At 41.0% G+C, this 19,329-nt stretch overlaps 1 long non-coding RNA gene across 1 annotated transcript in view; it reads left to right on the forward strand.

The window, feature by feature from the left end:
- LOC128421100 (uncharacterized) overlaps nucleotides 1-19,082 on the forward strand; it is a 31,387-nt gene extending 12,305 nt beyond the window's left edge. The window contains exon 3 of the long non-coding RNA XR_008332224.1: nucleotides 18,965-19,082. This is a non-coding gene — a long non-coding RNA (uncharacterized LOC128421100). The remainder of the gene's footprint in view (nucleotides 1-18,964) is intronic.
- Nucleotides 19,083-19,329: the final 247 nt, after the last annotated feature.

The following is a 19,329-nucleotide window of genomic DNA, read 5'->3' on the forward strand; positions in this document are numbered from 1 at the left end:
TTTGTTCTGCCAGAGGGACCACCATGTTCTTATTTATAAATGAGCGGTGTCTGCTTGCCAACACAAGTCCATAACAATCAGCCTTCATGCTGTCTGGTTTTAGGGTAGCACCTGAGAATCCAATAGCTTAGCACAACTTTCCTGGGAACTGGCATTGCAGCAAGTTGCATGTTTGTGTCCCCCACTTCTCTCCCTTAGTCCTAGCAGTGCACTCTTTCTTTTTCATCTCCAGAGTAACTGCAATCAAACAAGCAGTTTAATATGGCTGGGAGATGCCTTTTTGTGAACACACAAACACACACACATGGATAGATACCCACCTGCTTGCCTTCCCCTCCTGTGCAATGATGAATACTTTAAATTCTTTTTAAGTGCTAAGTACATAGAGTGGGATTAAACCACATAGCTATTACTGTCTCCTAATTTTTCTTGGATGGGCAGTTCAGCTAAACACCAGGATTCTCTGACTAAATGTTTGTAATATCTAGTAAAGATTAAATATACTGCAAAAGGGCAACAGTTCAGTTTTCCTTCATTTCTCTGTGAAAGTGGTTTGTTTCCCGTTCGTGATTTGCTCTGCTGCCAATTTTTTGGTGGTCAGAACTTATCTGTTTGGAAAATGAAGGGAGGACAAAGTAATTTAGGGAGCAGAAAGAAAATGTTTCCGTGGTGTGACTCGGATTTCCACTCCTGGCTGTATAAGATTTCTCTTAACTGGAAATAAAAGAGAGAAAGCCAGCCAAAACTCCATCTATTATATATTTTGGAAACTTGGTTGTTTGTTCCCCGTTTTGTATGATGGCTCCTGAGATGAAGGAGCAGGTTCCCATCTATGCTTGGAGCAGGTTTTCATTTATGTATAGATGCAATTGAATGCTATTTTGGATCCAAATGTCAAATTGGACATTTCAGATTGCACTGATTTTAGCCACATTTCAAAACTGCACTGATTTGGAGGCTTCTTAGTAACCCAAGGAATGAGGCTGCTGGTACTTTATATAAGTTGAAAAGAGAATGACCCTATTTTGTTATGTTTTACATTTTCAAAAATGATAAAAACCATTTTCAACTATTTCCAGGGGGTAACCAAGAAGGAGTTGCTGCAGGAAATACGGCAAACAGTCTTGTAGACCTTAAAATCTAACAAATTTATTAATACATAAACCTTTTGTGAACTACAGTCTACTTCATCAGAACATTCAAGGGTTATCCTGCATTGCAAACCTCTAATTCAGGAGAACAATTCATGCCTTTGATGAAGTGGGCTGAATTCCTTCCTGATCCTGACACCATGTTGAGCAGTAACCTCCTCCTGAACCTCACAGGTGAGGAATGGTCATCTTACACAATGGGGTTAGGCATGGAGAGTATTCATCGACACTACATTTAAAGCACTCATAACAGTCATGGCTTGCCACAAGGAATCCTAGGAACTATTGTCGGCTAAAGGTGCTGGGAATTGTGAGGGGTCTCCTAGTCATTCTTCAGCGTCCTTAAAACTGCAGGATTCTTTGGGAGCGAGCCATGACTGCTTAAAATGGTATAAGAGAACTTTAAATGTATGGTATGGATGTTGCCTAAATAAATGAAGCAATTTCTATTGATGTGGGACTCTGGAGGCAATATGGAATATGGAACCCAAGAAACTTTTGGATCAGGGCCCCCTGTGGATAGAAAGTTAGGTGCATTTCCATTTCATATTTGAAATCACATACGACTTTCTGAATGCCAGATTTCTGCTTAGTAGGATTTCAAGCGAGTCTAACTTTTTTTGGGATTTGCACCCACTTACTGTCAGTGAGTGAAGCCAGACTTCTTTTTTCCTGTCTCTGGAAGAGATGAAAAACATAACTTTCTGGTTTTCATATGCAGCTAAATATTTTTCTTTTTGGCATTTGGACTCGTGTCTTAACCATTTTGATACATATTTCCCCAAAACATTACCTAAGCTTTCAAAGTAAAAGAAAGAGGATAAAAAACACCACACAACCACACTGAACAGTATAAACAAAACACTTTACACAACAAGTAAATATAAGTGGTTTGTTTCAAGAGCAAAGCTGGGCAGATGGAGAAGAAAGGTAGGCTTGCTTTTAATTAGCATTTTGCTCCAAGCGATGGCTTTGGTGAGAAGAGGCCCCTTTATGCTGGCATATTGTTTCAATGAGAATATGGAAAGGATTCTGTTGTTTTCGGGAAGAAACTGATGTCATGCCTAGTGGAACTGGAGATCCGTGTTTGTATGGTTTTCTTATATTTTGGGAGACTTTTTTTACACAATACTTTTAGCAGACAGGCAGCACATTTTGATCTAGGTTCCTTATGGGTGTTCGTTTTCCTGCAAAGTGCTGGAATAATTAACTCCTTCAATGATTTAGTCATTGTTCCCCGCCCCCCTTTATGTTTCTAACATACAAACTTCTGATATATTTCATTGTGACCACTTAAGTAGGACAGTTTACAACTTGTGTTAGCTGCTCTGTGTGGTGTTAATTTGCGAAGAGGAGACTTTCCCTTTTTATAACTGAATCTGTTACAAACAACAAAGCACAGGTAGCCCTGATTTCAGATTCTGTTCCATCCATTTCTTGTTGCAACAGGTGGGCCAATGGATTATAAGTTGAGGTAGTGTTTTCATCTTGTATTTTTATGCTGTGAACCACCCAGAGATCTACAGATGAAGAGCAGTATATAAATGTAATTAATGATGATGATGATGCTCTCTGGGTGACTGTCGGTCACGTGCCATTTCTCAGCCTAACCTACCTCAGGTTGTGGTGATGATAACATGGGGCAGGGTCTGAAATGTAAGAAAGAAATGAAATTAATCCTATCCTGTCATTTCACTGCATATTTTCCACTCATGATTAGCATAACTGCGGTATGTCCATCTTTCTTTTTTTAAAAACCCTAATCCAAAAAGAAAAACAGAACAAAAAAAATGGCACAATTGTGGAAGTTGACAGTTAATGCACAGCATCTTATAAAGCAGAAGTTATAAAACTGAAACTCCTCTACCTTTCATCTTTCCTTCTATTAAGATCTTCAACTGTACCATGCTGTGACTTTCTAAAAGTAAAAACTCTGCTTTAAAAGCCTCTGCAATTAAAGTCCACATTTCTTACTCTTTTCGGTGTATCTAGGGATTTAATTACAACTCCGCAGTTTGAGAGGACTGGAGCCTCATATCTTCTTGTGTGGACTCCTTGCACTTGTCTTTTGTGATTTATTTTGCTTTTATAGTTGCTATTTTATCCTATGCAGTGATTAATAATCATAACCCAGAATAACCCTGGGCAGAATGGGAGAGAGGCTGTCCTTTTTTAGACACCATTTGAGATCACAAACAACAACGAGCAACACATGATGCAATTAGTTTGTTTTTATTGCATTCTTTCATAGTATTTTGGATTAACACCTGTTTGGTTTAATGACACAATCCTAAGAAATATTGCATAGCCTCATCACAAAAGATCGTTTATTTAGAATAATCCAATGAACAACTACCAGGGTTCTAGATTTGCCCTTACTCAAATTTCAACAGGGCTGGCCCTACCACTGGGTAGAGTGAGACAGCTGCCTCGGGTGGCAGATGTTGGAGTATTGAGGAATGGCAGTCTGGTGTTGGAGAGCAGGACTATATCTGCAGTATGGCCTGCCCTGTGCCCCCTAGATTAACCTGTTTCCCTCAGATACAGTGGAGGAAGCTGCCGTGTCAACCAGTGTTGGGGTATGAGTCAACTGCCAGTCTAGTTTAGTAATGATGTTGGCTTCTTCACTGGTCTTTACTTCCACTAAATCACACTACTGTATAACAAAAGTGTCTAATGAAAAACACTGAGCAAAGTTCATGAAGCTTCCTGATTGCTTATTAGTCTTATTTTAGACAGCATTTCAGATAAAAGCAAGATGAGTATGGGGAAGGATATGGGATTACACCTCTGGCTCCAGTCCCCCGGTCTTCAGGTGTTGGTCCTAAGTCTGTAAAGAGTCTTAAAAGGTAAAGGGTAAAGGGACCCCTGGCTATTAGGTCCAGTCGTGGCTGACTCTGGGGTTGCGGCACTCATCTCGCTTTATTGGACGAGGGAGCTGGCATACAGCTTCTGGGTCATGTGGCCAGCATGACCAAGCCACTTCTGGTGAACCAGAGCAGTGCACAGAAACGCCGTTTACCTTCCCACCGGAGCGGTACCTATTTATCTACTTGCACTTTGACGTGCTTTCGAACTGCTAGGTTGGCAGGAACAGGGACCGAGAAACGGGAGCTCACCCCGTCACGGGGATTTGAACCCCCGACCTTCTGATCGGCAAGTCCTAGGCTCTGTGGTTTAACCCACAACGCCACCTGCGTCCCTTTTGTAAAGAGTCTTACATGCATACAAATTGTAAGACACGTTGGCCACTTTTCCCCATTGGTTTTACCTAACTGTCATCTGAATAGGGCTATTGTGTTTGTTTGAATGGGCAAGCACTTGGACGAGCATGTGGTACCTTGATTAATGCGCAAACATTACAAAACCCTTTTATTGCCAAAATAGGAGTCACAGCCATCCTATAGGGATGCCTATCATAACATCTAACTGGATGGGAAGAAAGGGTCCTTGGCCACCTACAAATCTAACTGGACACAATTCTAAATATGTAGCTTTCGTGCCACTATTATCTGTGTGGGTCTAGGCAAATTAGTAAGTTAATTATGATGCAATGTTGCATGTGCTATGCTTGATATAAGGCTATTGAGAATTGGTATTTGCCCTATATTTTAAAAACACCCCCAAAGTCACATAAAGCCAGCAGTAAGTCTTCTGGATGATCCACCAGCTATGGAATCTTCATGAATTATCTCAATGAACGAGCATGTCTAGCAGCCTGAGACGTGTTTGTGTGGCTTACTGCTCTTCCTTACCAGCACTCCAACGCAGATCGTACCTTCCCTGGCTGCCATGACTTAACTTGCAAGTCCCCATTTTTGTAGAACTAAAAACTACCTTGAAAGAACAAAATACAGGGTCATTGTTTAATAGTTTGTTACTGAGAAAACTATGAAAAATTGCTCCCGTTACAATTTTCACCTGCTCCATGCAGTGCCAGTAAGTGGGACTGGGGAGCTGCAGGCACTTATAAAATGGCAAGTCCTCTTAACTTCATAAGAAGCAAACACCCAGTACCAAACATTCAATAACTTCTGACTTCTTCACTGCAGCATCACCTCTCATATCACCATGTTCCCCTCTAGCTAGGACACTGGACAACTCAAACTTATCAAGGTCTGAGTCTTCTCGGAAGATGTTCCCTCCCCCTTCTCCCCTTTGCTTTCTGTGAACCATTTTATTTCCAAATAAGGAATCTACAGCCTCAGGAAGCATCTGCCAAGCTCTTTCAAAACTTTAAATATGGGACAGGGAGCCATCTGGGTTTTCTTCTTCTTCTTTTCCTTTTAAATGAGGCGGTGATGTCTCTTTTGCAGTAAACTTGCTTGCTATTTCAGTAATCTGAAGCCAGTAACTTAACCTGCTTACAGTTCCACTTTTATTTGTCTTCTGCAATCATCACACTGTGGAAATGAATCCACTGCAGTTTAATAATAACAAAAGAAATTGTGAACGGACGCTTTTTGAAAAAATGCACCCAGATTTCCCTAACTAGCTAAGAATGCACTTTTTCGGGGCCAGCCCTGCCATGAGACAGAGTGAAACAGTGGCCTCAGACAACTGATTTGGGGCATCAGGGAAGGGCAAAAAATTGCTAATGGTTTAATTTGTTGTTGTTATATTGCTACTGCCAGGAAATGGGGACAGACACTTGTGGAATTTTTTGCCTTTGGTGCAAAAAACTTGGCTAGCCTTAGGTTTTATGCACCCTTAACTTGGAAAAGGGACAGGGCGTAACTTGTTGCTCTGCCTCAGACAGCAAAATGTATTTAGTTGACCCTGCATGCTTTGAAGAAGTACTCTTCAGTGTTCCATTTGTTGGTATAATTTTCTGGTCATTTGTAGTCTTAGAGAATCTCTGAAATGTGGTGTTCTCTTTCCCTATTAATATAAGAAATGTAAGGTAAATTTTAGGATGGACATGGGAAGTGGCCTTATACTGAGTCAGACCATTGATCCATCTAGCTCAGTATTGTCTACCCTGATTGGCTGCAGCTGTCCAGGGTTTTAGGTGGGAGTCTGGAGATGCTGGGAATTGAACCCGCAACCTTTTGAATGCAATGCAGATTCTGTACCACTGAGCTATGGCCCTTCTTCAGCACTACACTATAGCATTCTGGGCACGACCTCAGAAAAAGGAAGTTTAATGAAATATTGCTAGAGGCTTAAGAACACAATTCACTATCATTATTCTGCATATTATATGCACCGTGGCCATGTCTGTGGATGCTTCTACACAGCAGCTTATGGTGGACTTGGTGCTGCTCATGCAAGCAAGCTTTAAGAAGGGCCCATCATTCTCTGTGAGTGTGGCTGTCTGAAGCAAAGTATTTTGCATTAAGAAGGAAGATCTGAAGGGGACTTCTAAATCCATTCAGCCTCCTTGGGATGAGAAAGTTTGATAAGGCAGGCTTCCCGATCAAAAGAAGACTTCTAAGTGGGAAGGAACTTAACACAAGTAAAGATGCATTGCTTTTTAACTCAAGGACTGCCTCTCCCCATATGAACCAACCTGAATCCAGCTCTCATAATCTGAGGTCCTTTGTGTGCCCTCTGCACAAGAGACCTGGAGGGTGGTAACACCAGACTGGGCCTTTTCTGTGGTGGCTCCCCATTTGTGGAATGCTTTGCCCAGGGAGGCCTGCCTAGTACCTTCATTACATATCTTTAGGTGCCAGGCAAAAACGTTTCTCTTTTACCAGGCCTTGGGCTGATTAAACATTCTATGGCCCTTTAAATGTGTTTGTAGGAGTGAGGTTATAAGTTTATTTTTGTTTTATTGTGCATTTTGTGTTGTCATTTTGCATTTTCCCCCCCCCCTGTGAATTGCCCTGTGATCTTTGGGTGAAGGGTGGTATGCAAACTTAATAAATAGCACATGCAAATAATAACTCAAAAAAGTACTGTCCAAATATAGTTAAAAGCTCATTCTTCTCAATTAGCTTGCATTCACCAAGATTCAATTAGCGTTAGCTACACACACATTTTTGTAGCAGGAGGGGAAAGATACTATAAAGGATTGTGGGAGTTTTATCACTGTAGCTATGAATGCAGTCCTAACTTCTGCCCTTTATACAAATGGTGCCACATTGTCTGTCTATTTGTTATAGCTTCACCAACGACTAAAGAGTTCCTTCCAACCACTGAAATAATTTATTGGTGATCCTGATCAGTGCCAGGCCAGATCATTTGTGTCAGCTTAGATGTAGAAACTTTTCATTGAAATGTTTCCCTTCTCTTAGATAATGGTTAGATTGTCCTCAGAAGACTTGAACAGGATGGATAATTAGTACAACATTCTAAATTATGTGGTGTAGTATGTATATGTGGATATATCTTAAAGGCTCATTAAGTTATGTGGTGCTCTGTTTTGCTTAGTTTTACCCTGTTGAACTGATTCTGAGTCCAAAAACAACAGAGTGGGGGGGGGGAGAGACCCTTGACATACATTCATATACTGTCCGCAAATCCCAAAAGGGTTTAAAATAACAATGCTATTGGAGAAAGTGTCATCTCCCAAATGAAAGATTGGTTTAAAAAGAATAGGACTTCCAAATCAACAAATTATATAAGACAAAAGACAAAAGTGGGATCCTATTATCATTGGCTGGTCATCTTTTGCTAATTTTTGTAAAAATGCAGTATTTTCAAAATGTGAGCAAAATTTGGTTTATGTGGTTCATCAGTGGACTTCATAATTATATCATAACGAAATCTGTTATCAGTTTGATATGTTTTAGAAATGAATCTCAATGTATGGTAAATACACATCATGAAAGAAAACTCTAAGAAGAGGGTTATACTTGTGGTGGTTTAGTTTGGAGTCATTTGAACTCCTTTTTATTTTTTAAAAAATAACCACTGTTTTTTTGCAAGTCTAGTAGACATGACAGTCTGAATTCATTTAAGTTACTTAGATTTATGTTTGATTCGAACATTAGCAGTCTGGGCTAGGCCAATTAACGGCTTCAGCATTTTGTGCTGACAGAACACCCAATGTGTTAAATGGCAGATTTGGTCCTTCTGATAGGCAGCCTGCTGGCAAACGCTGCTAAACATAGTCAGACATATCACAATACAAGCAATGGGGAGTGTGGTGTTTCTCTGACAGGAAGTGAGCACTGTGCACTACAGACGTTTCATTTATCAATCTCATTTTGCCCAGAGACTGAGCTGGAGTTCTTTATATTTATCAGCCAAAATCAGTTCTCCCCAAAGGATCTGCTACCCACAGAATCATTTTGTCTGATGGCTGCTGAATTTCATCATGGCCTAATCGCTGGATTATGACATGCTGCAATGAAAGAGGAAAAACACTGACCAAAAATGCAGAGACAGGTTTTCCAGCCTTCAACTTACACCAAGAGGGACAGCTCTGCCTCTGTACATCACTGAGCTGCGTCAGCCATGATGATGTTATTAATTTGGGATGGGGCAGATCTCCTTAAATTACAGGGTCTAATAAAAGTGAGAATTAATCAATGCTTGGAACGTTAAACGGAAAGTTAGGCTTTAAATAGCTGGACTCAGCTTTCCCTGTCCAGGAAACTGCAGGGCAGAGGAGCCATCAAGAGAACCCAAATTTGTGGTGAGCTTGTCAAAAAGAACAAGGTCTTTATAGATGCATAGGAAAGAGTCAACACATGATTTAAGTGCATTTATACAGTCAGATATTATAATCCAAAAGAAATGTACATACCTATTTCTCAGTAAGACATCTCTACAGGTTTCCTTAGGTCATCCGTATATAGGTATCTTTCCCCTCTGGCATATTCTAGACTTCCCGGGGCTATTCAGGGATCGTAGCATCCCAAGTGGCTCACCTTTCACATACCTGGTCCATATTAATTGGAAAGTGTGATGTAGCCTAGCCAAGGCTCCTCACTGGTTTGCTCCTTAAGGCTGGAATATAAAAATTTAAAGAACATGATAAATACTTAGGCATCCCGCAAAGTGTTTATGTCAGATCTGTGAAGCTTTCCAGAGCTTTATAGATGACATCCAGCACAGAAACAATGGACATTGCTGAGGTATTTATACTTCAGCCTTCACCATCCTCCAGCTGGCTGGGGCTGATGGGAGTTGTATTCCAAAGCATGTTGAAGGCACCAGGCTGGTGAAGGCTGTCTGTTCTATATTAGGTAGAGTCATTTGTGGGAAATATACATAATCTCCGTTTCACACAAATGGCAACACCTCATATAGAACTTCACTCTCTAACAGAATTTGACAACCTGGTGCCCTTCACATATTTTGGACTACAACTCCCATCAGCCCCAGCCAGTTCATCTGATTATGTATATCAGGTTATATATGCATCTACACCATGGCAGAGTACTTTACTGGAATTTTAACCGCGTGCCTCCTTGTGTGATAGATAGCTTTCTTCATTCTCCCACAGACATTAATTCTCCTCCTCAGCAGTTTACAGGCAACTTCCCATTTATGCGGGGGTTATGTTCCAAGGCTAGGGACGCGGGTGGCGCTGTGGTTTAAACCACAGAGTCTAGGACTTGCTGATCAGAAGGTCGGAGGTTTGAATCCCCACAACAGGGTGAGCTCCCGTTGCTCGGTCTCTGCTCCTGCCAACCTAGCAGTTCGAAAGCACGTCAAAGTGCAATTAGATAAATATGTACCACTCTGGTGGGAAGGTAAATGGTGTTTCCGCGTGCTGCTCTGGTTCACCAGAAGAGGCTTAGTCATGCCGGCCACATGACCCGGAAGCTGTACGCCAGCTCCCTCGGCCAATAAAGTAAGATGAGTGCTGCAACCCCAGAGTCGCTCACGACTGGACCTAATGGTCCCTTTACATTTTACCTATGTTCCAAGGCACTGAGCATTTAAATGAAACTTCGTATCTTGGGAACAACTTTGAAAATGCCTGCAAGCACCCTCTAAACCTCTGGAAACCCTTGAAAAACCCTTAAAAACAAAAAACCCACCAAATTCCACCACAGTCGCTCCCTCCAAACCTCCTTGCTCAAACTCCAGCTGTCCACAGGCCTCAAAGGTCAGCGCAAAAGCTCCTGGGATTGCACTTGCGAAGACTTGTGGGATTGCTAGACACTATTTTTGTGCCATTTTTGCTAATTTCACATTTTTAGGGCTGTTTTTGCCCCTTTCATGCCACTATTCGGTTCGTGGCAATGAGCACATGTGCGGTGGTGCATGCCTTGAACATGTGTAAATAGGGAGTTTATTATAAATGCAATGCCTGTCTCTTGGAAGCATATTTTTTTTGCTAAACCAGATGCAGCTTTAATCAGCATCTGACTTCCCTTCCTTGTTGTTTTGCTTTACAAAAAAAAAAAAAGCCATGCTCTCCCCTGATTCAGATCTAGACTGTGCTGTGGCAGAGGAGGGGAGTGAGGCACATTGTGTTCAAAGTGTGAAGCACATAAGTGGCATAAATCAAGTGAAAAACGGCTTGCCCAGGCATAAACTTAGACAGGGCCACCCCTACTGTTTGACAGAGTGAGGCAGCTATCTCAGGTGTAGATGCTGGGAGATGGGGTGCGGGACTGGGTGTTCTCTGTGAACTGCTCTACATATCCTAAGTAAACTGCTACCCTTGTACATAGCAGAAGATGCTGGTCTGTTGCCAGTGGTGAAATAAGATTCATCTGGAATGGGGGGGAAAGGATTTTGCCCTTCATCCTCAGGCAGCAAAATATTTCAGGCTGGTCCTGCTGAAAGAATATATGTGGCTGATTTTAAGCACATGCTGTTCTGCTGTCATCACTCTATGTACTTACTACAGCTATGTAACTCTGCTAAGTTGGCTCACAACTATTGTGCCTCCTGTTTGTTGGTGGATATGATCTATCAGCATGTAATCATGCCATTTCTGTTTTTCCTGTGTTCAGTCTTCCTTAAACATAAAGGAAACTTGATGAATCCCTCCTGTTGAAAATGCCTTTGGATTATATCGGAAGACAAGACAACTTTGATCTGCTTTGAGCTTGCATGGCTCTTTTGATATTTCAGAAGGAAAGGCTGTGAAAGTTATGAGTCTTTATCTCTTGGAAGGACATCAAAACAAAACCCACTAGAACACTCAAGCTAGGATTGAACTAGATTTGCGTGGCTCCTTTTAAAGTTAAAAGCAGGCTCAAGAGGCCCTGCTTTGGATTGGGACCTGGCGTGATACATGAAAGGGGCACTTTAACCCTTCACACACACACCCCCGTGGTATAAATCTGAATTGTCCCCCATCTTCTATTTGCATTAGAAGGAAAGTCTACTTTTGTGGCTGCTGTTTACTTTGTAAATGTGATTCACTCGATCGGAGCTGGTGCCTGATGTTGCCTACTTTGTTCCCTGTATCACCTGGCTCTGATTGTGGAGATACTGATGGAAACACACATAATATTGTGGGGTGCCTAGAACCAATGGGGGCTGGTCCAGTGGGCAAATAGGACACCAACCTGGCTTGATTCCGTCAAGCCCTCCTGTCTTCTTACTTAAAACAACTTCAAGGGGTGGTCCAGGACTCCAGGCTGTCTGCTTTCTCCTGCTTGATCTCAGTTTTGCTCTCGTAGAGAACCCAGGAAAGAAAAGTGTCAGTTGGCCGAATGACACTCCTTAACACCACTGCTCAGCCTTCCAGCATTTTTGTAGGGTAACCACAACCCATTTGAAGCATATGAGATTCAAACAGGCAGTAAAGCCTTTTAGAAAAAACAGCAAGCATTTATGCTTCCCAAACAATGCAGAATGAAGCACTTCGGTGCAAGTGTCTTTGCACAGGGCAAACGTTTTTGTTCTTCTGCAAAAACGTGGCATTAGAATGTTCAGTTCCTGGAGGAATGTTGTTGAAACAAGTTTCTTCTTCTGAGCTTCCTAAAAGAAACAATCTGTGTCTACAATTCCAAGTGCTTCTGTTTTTGAAAAAGTGACACAAATCCACTTCGCTGTTGCAACAGTAATAAAGAATTACATGCCATTTGTATCTATTTACACAATGTATTTAACCTGTCTCCGTGTAGTTGCTGAGTATTCAGAGGCTCAGACATACAGAATTTGCCATTACAGTGGTACCTCGAGTTAAATACTTAATTCGTTCCGGAGGTCCGTTCTTAACCTGAAACTGTTCTTAACCTGAAGCACCACTTTAGCTAATGGGGCCTCCTGCTGCTACCGTGCCGCCGGAGCACGATTTCTGTTCTCATCCTGAAGCAAAGTTCTTAACCTGAAGCACTATTTCTGGGTTAGCAGAGTCTGTAACCTGAAGCGTATGTAACCTGAAGTATCTGTAACATGAAGCATATGTAACCCGAGGTACCAATGTATTGTCCATTATAATGTACAAATATTATCAACTGAAATTCTAAGTCAATTGCCATCGGAAGGTGTTTTTTTTTTGCTTCATGCTGGCTGCTGGTTTTTGTATTAGAGTAGTAATAGAATTAGTATTTCATTACTATATATTCTAATATTGTTTTTTTTAAATGATATTTATTCAAATTTTCATCCATACATAAACACAAAGAAAAAAGAGACAAGAAAAACAAGAAAAAATACAGCCAAAAAATAAAACAAAAAGAAAAAACCAAAAAAGAAAAAAGAAAAATACAAATCTCAGATTACAACTTTTCATCTGCTTATTTCTTGAACCTCCTCACACCTCCCTTTTTGTATTCTAGTTTAAATTGTTATTCCAGCAAATTCTTCCCATGTTTCTCAATTTTAATTTAAATAATTAATCTTAACAATATATCTTATTTGTTGATTCAACATAAACTTTCTATCTTTTAATATTATCTGTTATTCAATTTACCTTAATCTCTTTAACCTTATCTTATCTTAAAAATCTTAAAATTTCAAAGTTTACATCATATTCATACATATTCCTTAAATCATTTCTACTAAAGCCAATTTAGTTCCTTTCCAGCATATTCCCTAATATTTATAATACACTGATTCCAAAATTAACAAAAAAATTTTTTTCCTTTGTATCTCTAATTTTTATCCAACGGTCCCTTCTTCCTGGTTTCGGATTGTGTCAGTCCTTTCTGTCCATTACATCCAGTCCATCAATCTGGTGTTCTAATGTCCGAGGCCCTTAAGTCTCTTCTAGGCCCCTTCTGCAGATTTTCTTGTTCTTGTTTGTGCTTACGCACTTCTTTGTCTATTATTAGATTCTTGGGGAGTGGGTCTCCGGAGGGTTCCACCCGGTAATAATTTCCATTTTCCTTCATCAGACTGGCCCCTTCCCCCCAGTCCCACTCCCCATCGACATCTTTGTAATTCAAAGCAACCTTATCCAAAAAATAGTTCTTCACCTGTTTCATGGTCCCACTAGAGTTTAAAGCTTCCTTGATTTCAAACACTTCCCAGCACTCTCCAAGTTCCATCTTCCAACGCAGTGGCTTTTGTTCCTGCAGGACTTTGGGTCTCTCCATTTGTGTTGTTTGAGGAGTAATCACTGCCTCTTCCTTCTTCATCTGCCCTTGGACTTGCCTTGTTAAGCCAGTTTCCTGAATTGATTGCTGTATAGCTTCTTTATTCTTATTCTCTGTTAAATCATATTCACTGGCCACTGCACTCATCAAATCCTATTTCACATGCATCAAGTTCATTTTATCACACAGCTGCTCCAGCAAAACATTTGTCATGCCAAGGGCAGACACCAAATCTTCCTTCCAACACATTTCTGAAGGTCAAACGGCTGGTCCCACGATCCAAATCTCGCAGCTGTCTACAAATAAACTGCGACAACAAACTGACAAGCTCCCTCTAGGGGACACAATTTCTATTTGTATCCAATTTTAAAATGTATCCACCAAAGAAGATTACTTTCGATTTCAAGTCCTTTCAATTTTCAGATACTTTGTTTCTTTAAAAAACAAAAATGCAGAAAGTAGTGTTGAAGTTAATTTGTTTCTCTTTAGCTATCTGTCAAAAATACTCCGCTTTCAATCAATGGACGTCTCAAACAATTTCTGTCCCGACACCCCGTTCCCAGGTTAGGGACGGTGGAAACTTAAATTCCTTTACTCTCCTCCTGCAGGATTGAACAGTCAAATCCCCCCCCCTTTTCTCCTGCTTCAAAGAGGGTTTTATTAGTTATAAATGCAGGAAATTTCCAATTTTAAAGCAGTTTTCCAGGCTATTAGGTCTTTGCTTCAGTCTATATACAAAAAACGGGAGGCGGACTTCCTGATTAAACCTTCCCGCTTCGTGCCTAATTCATAAATTTTGCAATTTTCTTGATCCAATTCTCCGTTTTTACTCACGGGTACTTGATTTAGAGTCCAAATGTCATCAGGAAAAAGTCAGCGCTCTCCGGCGATGGCTGCGCAGCTTCCCTCCATGGAAATAGTGATCGGTTCGCAGCACCGCGCTGCTCACCCCACTTCACTCCGGAGCCCCGAAAAGGGGGTTCCTCATGAGTAGGGGAGGCGCTCTTGGTGCTCTGCCGAACCCCACGTTCTCAGGCTTCTCCGCCTGGGATTTCTAGTGGGCCCCAGCCTTCACCGCGGCGGGAAGACCCAATTTCCACGGAGCCCGTTCCTCCGGTCGGAGGAACTCCGCCATTCGTCATTGGCGCTAACCCGGAAGTCCTATATATTCTAATATTGTTGTGGCTTTAAATGTTGTTGTAAGCTTCTTTGTGGAGAAGCTTTCTCAAAAAGGCCAGGTAGAAATTCATTAAATAAATAAATAGCTGCGTATACATCTGAAAAATACTTACTTGACTTACAGATTTTCCCAGTTGGGTAAGCAAGCTCATTAAAGATTTAAAATGTCAAAAGTAAGAAAAATGGGGCTCAAATTTTTGACTGGAATATCCATGCAGGGCAAGGTTTAGGATGCAATCCTGACCCCAGCCACTGCCCAACAAGACTTAAACAAAGTGGTAGTTCCATTGACACATCCTTGGCCCTGCCTTGATGCCATCACATGACAGCAGTGGGGCTGGCTCAGAATTTAATGGATGCCTCTGATCACACCCACCCACCCACCCACACCCACGCATGGAGCTGACTGTATCGTGTTAGTGTGGCCTGTGTTGGCTACTCCTGGAGTAGAAGCTTTGGGTTGTTGTTGTTGTTTTTAATTAGAAGTAAGATACTAATCAGAGTTATTCTAACCCGAGCTTTCCAGGAATACTATTTATTGCTGAAATTGCTCCATCCAGGACATTAATTAGTCCGTTTCTTGACAAAACTCTGTGCAGCTTGAGGAAAAGAGGAAGAAGGGAGAGGCTGTGCTGTGTGAAACATTTACCCTTTTAGCAGAGTTCAAAGTTTAAAATGTCTGGCTAAGCGCCTAGTTTTTGTATGGCTGTTTGTTTTTGTCAACCCCTTATATTATATCTGGAATGATGGCAAAATTGCATGAAGAGAAAGTGAGAGATTGTGGGAAACTCTTGCCTGGCAAATGGTAGTAAACAAATCATTTTAAAAAGGGAGACACTTTCATTCAATCAGCTTAAAATGCTCTTGATAAAGAGGATGCAACAGGAAGCGAATTCCAAAATGAACTATAGCGTGAAGTCAGTAGCTGCCTTTATGTATTATATGTGAACATTCCTACTCTGAGAGGAGCCTACGTGTAGGTTTTTGGTTAGCAGACCTGGATGTCAGGGTAAGCCAGGGCAGAGCTATGTGATTTCAGGAATGGCAACTGCAGTAGCGCTGCCCTCCTGCCCCTTTGATTGCATGGAGAACCTCCAGAACATAACCCTCCCACTCCACCCAATTTGGTCACTGCCTGTATATTAGACCAGCAGTTTCCCAAACTTTCTTTCCCTATGGACCATTGAAAAATTCCTGATGTTCATGATGGACCACTTAGTGCTAAATGCTTCATGGTTTTTCATTGTATTTTTCTTGCTTCTTTTTTTTCTTGCATTGTATTCTATTGTCTTACAACTTGAATTTATATATAAATCATAATAATAAAAATTACAATATAAAATTAATAATCAAGGTGAATATTTAATGTGCTACTCCAGCCATTCACAGCCACTGCTCCTGCCGTTCTTCACAGACACATCGTGGACCACCTGGATGAAGCTCATGGAAAACTGGTGGTCACAGTTGGGAACCTCTGTTTTAGATTATCGGGATAAATGTGGTACTATACTGAATATTTTTCACTGGACTGTAATAGGATCTTGTGAAATTTCTTTGAGCCAAACAGAAGTAATATTATGGCAAAGCCAGGAAGCACGCTGAACACTAAACTACAACTGTGTGACCCCCCTCTATAAGACAGGAGGGGGAGAGTGAGAGAAGGGTGGGTTTTGTAGTTTGTGAGACTGACTCCCCCAAAGTAAAACTCCCAAAAATTCTCAGTTGTTCCCCACCCCCACCCCCCGGCATTTCCTATGCATGGGCTGGAGGACAAAATGGGATTTGGGATGATCACGCTGATAATAAAAAAACCTGAGATGCTAGAAACAATTATAGCCAGTACTGCTGATAGGATCTATAGATCTAAGAATATATGTGAGTAAACAAGTTAGGTTTTCGTCTCCAGAGGCAATAGAAAATTGATGATATACATATGCTGGAAAAAGTACACTTGTTTCTTCCATTCGTTTTAAGCCTCAGTTGCTTCATATTTTAGCTCTTAAAAACCAGGTTCGTTTTGCTTCATGTATTAGCTTTTCATTTGTTTTGCTGTTCCAATCTGTTGTCTTCCACCGATTCCAGTGAAAAACTCAGTTGCTTTTCTGCTTCTGTGACTCACTTTTTTTCCTGGGAATTGGCCTTTTTGAGCATTCTACTACATCCTGCCAAGGAATCAGACCCCCCTCCCACTCCCCAAATTTCAGGCAGTGAGAAAACAGCTAGCTCTGTTTTAGAAGTAATTTTAAAAGACACAGAGACAAATATAATTTCATTTTAGTCCAAGTGCTGGCCATCAAGAGCACGTTAGCAGGTGAACCTTTCAGTGATCCTCTTGCCTCGCTGTGGAATGGTGAGGTGAGGAGGGCTCCTGAGCGCAGTCTCTGGTGCTGTGGGGCCCACGATGCCCCTGGTATTCTAGGGAGCTGCGTGTGATGAAACAGGTTCCCCATCTCTGATTTAGACCCTTGTATGATTTCATCGTGAATTCACTCATATACTAAAATCACTTAGCCTTCCAACAAGGATGTCCCTCAATTTCCGGTTTTAAAGCCCATAACACACACTTTGTCATGTGCTATTAGTTGCAGAACTTGTCACAGGAGGACAAATGGTGGTCATTAGCAGAGGTTCCTGGGATGGTTGTTTTTACTATCTCTCTTTTTCCTTTTGGTCCCCTCACATTTAACAGCTATTTCATGTTTTGCCTGCAGGCAAAAACCTTGACTTATGCCAGAAGCATTTCTGCTTTCTCTGCTATACACACCCCATGCCTCCCCCCCATTAACACTTTTGTTTTTAAAATAAAATGGGGAAGCCGTGTGCAAAACAGAGAATGTAATTGATGTTGAACACTTGCAAAATAATTGCATTGCTTAATGCAGTGCCAACAAGAACGCAGAATCACCTTCAGTTTCATAGAATAGAGGTAAAATAAAGTTAAGAAAAGCTTGTTAGCTTATTAGAGTTTGTTTTGTGATAGCATAGATTCCAAGTACATATTGTGAAACTTTGCTAAAGTCTGTCTATCTGTTTGTGTCTCGTGTGTGTGTGTGTGTGTGTGTGTGTGTGTGCGCGCGCGCATGTAGTTGGGCGGATTGGTACAAAAAACGAGATGCTGAACTCCTATATGCAGAAAGTGTCATAGGTGCTAGTGCAAAATGACTGCCATAAGAAGCAGGGAAAGAGGGGGTGGTACTTCATACCTGTGAGTGCTGTCACACACAAAAAGTCAAGTATTAGTGTGAGATCTGCCATGTAGCTCTGCCTCACTCTGTGCAATAGAAGTATTGGTCCTTCTAAGGAGAGATTCATAGGTAATATCCAACAGCACAGGGCCAAACCACACATTCTGTTAACCATGTAAGTGCAATATTTTCTTTTTACAAACAGGTTGGGACCCCGGCTTGGAAGCTGTGGGCTTTAACCTCTCGCTCCATGTTGTGGTCCTGATCTGGATCAGGGCCCCCACGTCTGCATACTTGCCTTGGGGACAACAGCTCCTCTTTGCTTTAAAGGGTAAACCACATCATTAATGCAATGTGTAGTTTGGTCCAAAGATACACTGGACACAGACAAGATGGTTTGCATCTCCTTAAAAAGAACAAGTACAGCACACATTAAAAGTCCTATTAGTGCAAGCAAGGTCATAGATGTTGTTTTCTTATGAACTGTTTATTATGGTTCTAAGTCATGTACAAATGAACAAAATGTAAAACATTAATAAGGTTATTCTCATGTATAGTCTGCCACACCCTTGTGTGACTATATCACCTCTGGCTCTGGAAACTGGAAGAGCAAATTAAACATAGGGGAAAAGGTAAAACTTTTTTAAAGGAAGGCAATGATTTTTCAGCTGCTTCTCACCTCAGCTGGTATACAACCCTAAGTATTTGCCCCTCATCATGTCTATAAAATTGTCTTCCTTCTCATGTTTTACCAATGTCCCCAACCTGTGGGCTCCTTGGTCTAAAAAGGCTTGTAAGCCATGATCTCATGATTTCTTTGATTTCAAGATTCTTAACCTCATTGTGACTTTGTTGCTTTCCAGCATTTAGGCACCCATCCTGCGTATCTTGGGAATTATTTAAAAATATTATGCCAAATGCAACAAAACTGTGGGTGTCCTTCTCTTTTCATAGGGTATTGTGTTCATGTCCCTTTTTTTCTGCACCTGAGCGCTGCAATTATTTTGTTTCAAGTTATAATACAATGCACAACATTTGCTTGCAGTTTGTAGATGTGCTCCTACAGGCCACTGGATGTCACTATTGGTCTTTGCTAAGTAATTCTGTAAAAGTTTCAGAAGATCTTAATATGGTAGAAGAACAAAGATTATTCCTGGTTTCCTGACTACTGTATCGTTACTATATTCCGAAATGTGTATTTGTAAATAACTGTGGAGAAATACAGAATAGCATATTAGATTATATTTAATGTAACAGTGAAGCAATTGAGAAAAATATTGTACATGGCTTCATGCACATAGGTAACAGGCTAGTAATATTTCGTGTAATGTTGTCTTCTTGGGATTAAATTGTCAATAAGAGTGCCTGAAACCCATAACAAAACCTGAAAATAAACTGATTATTCTTCAT

The sequence above is a fragment of the Podarcis raffonei genome, chromosome 9 (genome assembly GCF_027172205.1).
Source record: "Podarcis raffonei isolate rPodRaf1 chromosome 9, rPodRaf1.pri, whole genome shotgun sequence".
Classification (NCBI taxonomy): Eukaryota; Metazoa; Chordata; class Lepidosauria; order Squamata; family Lacertidae; genus Podarcis; species Podarcis raffonei.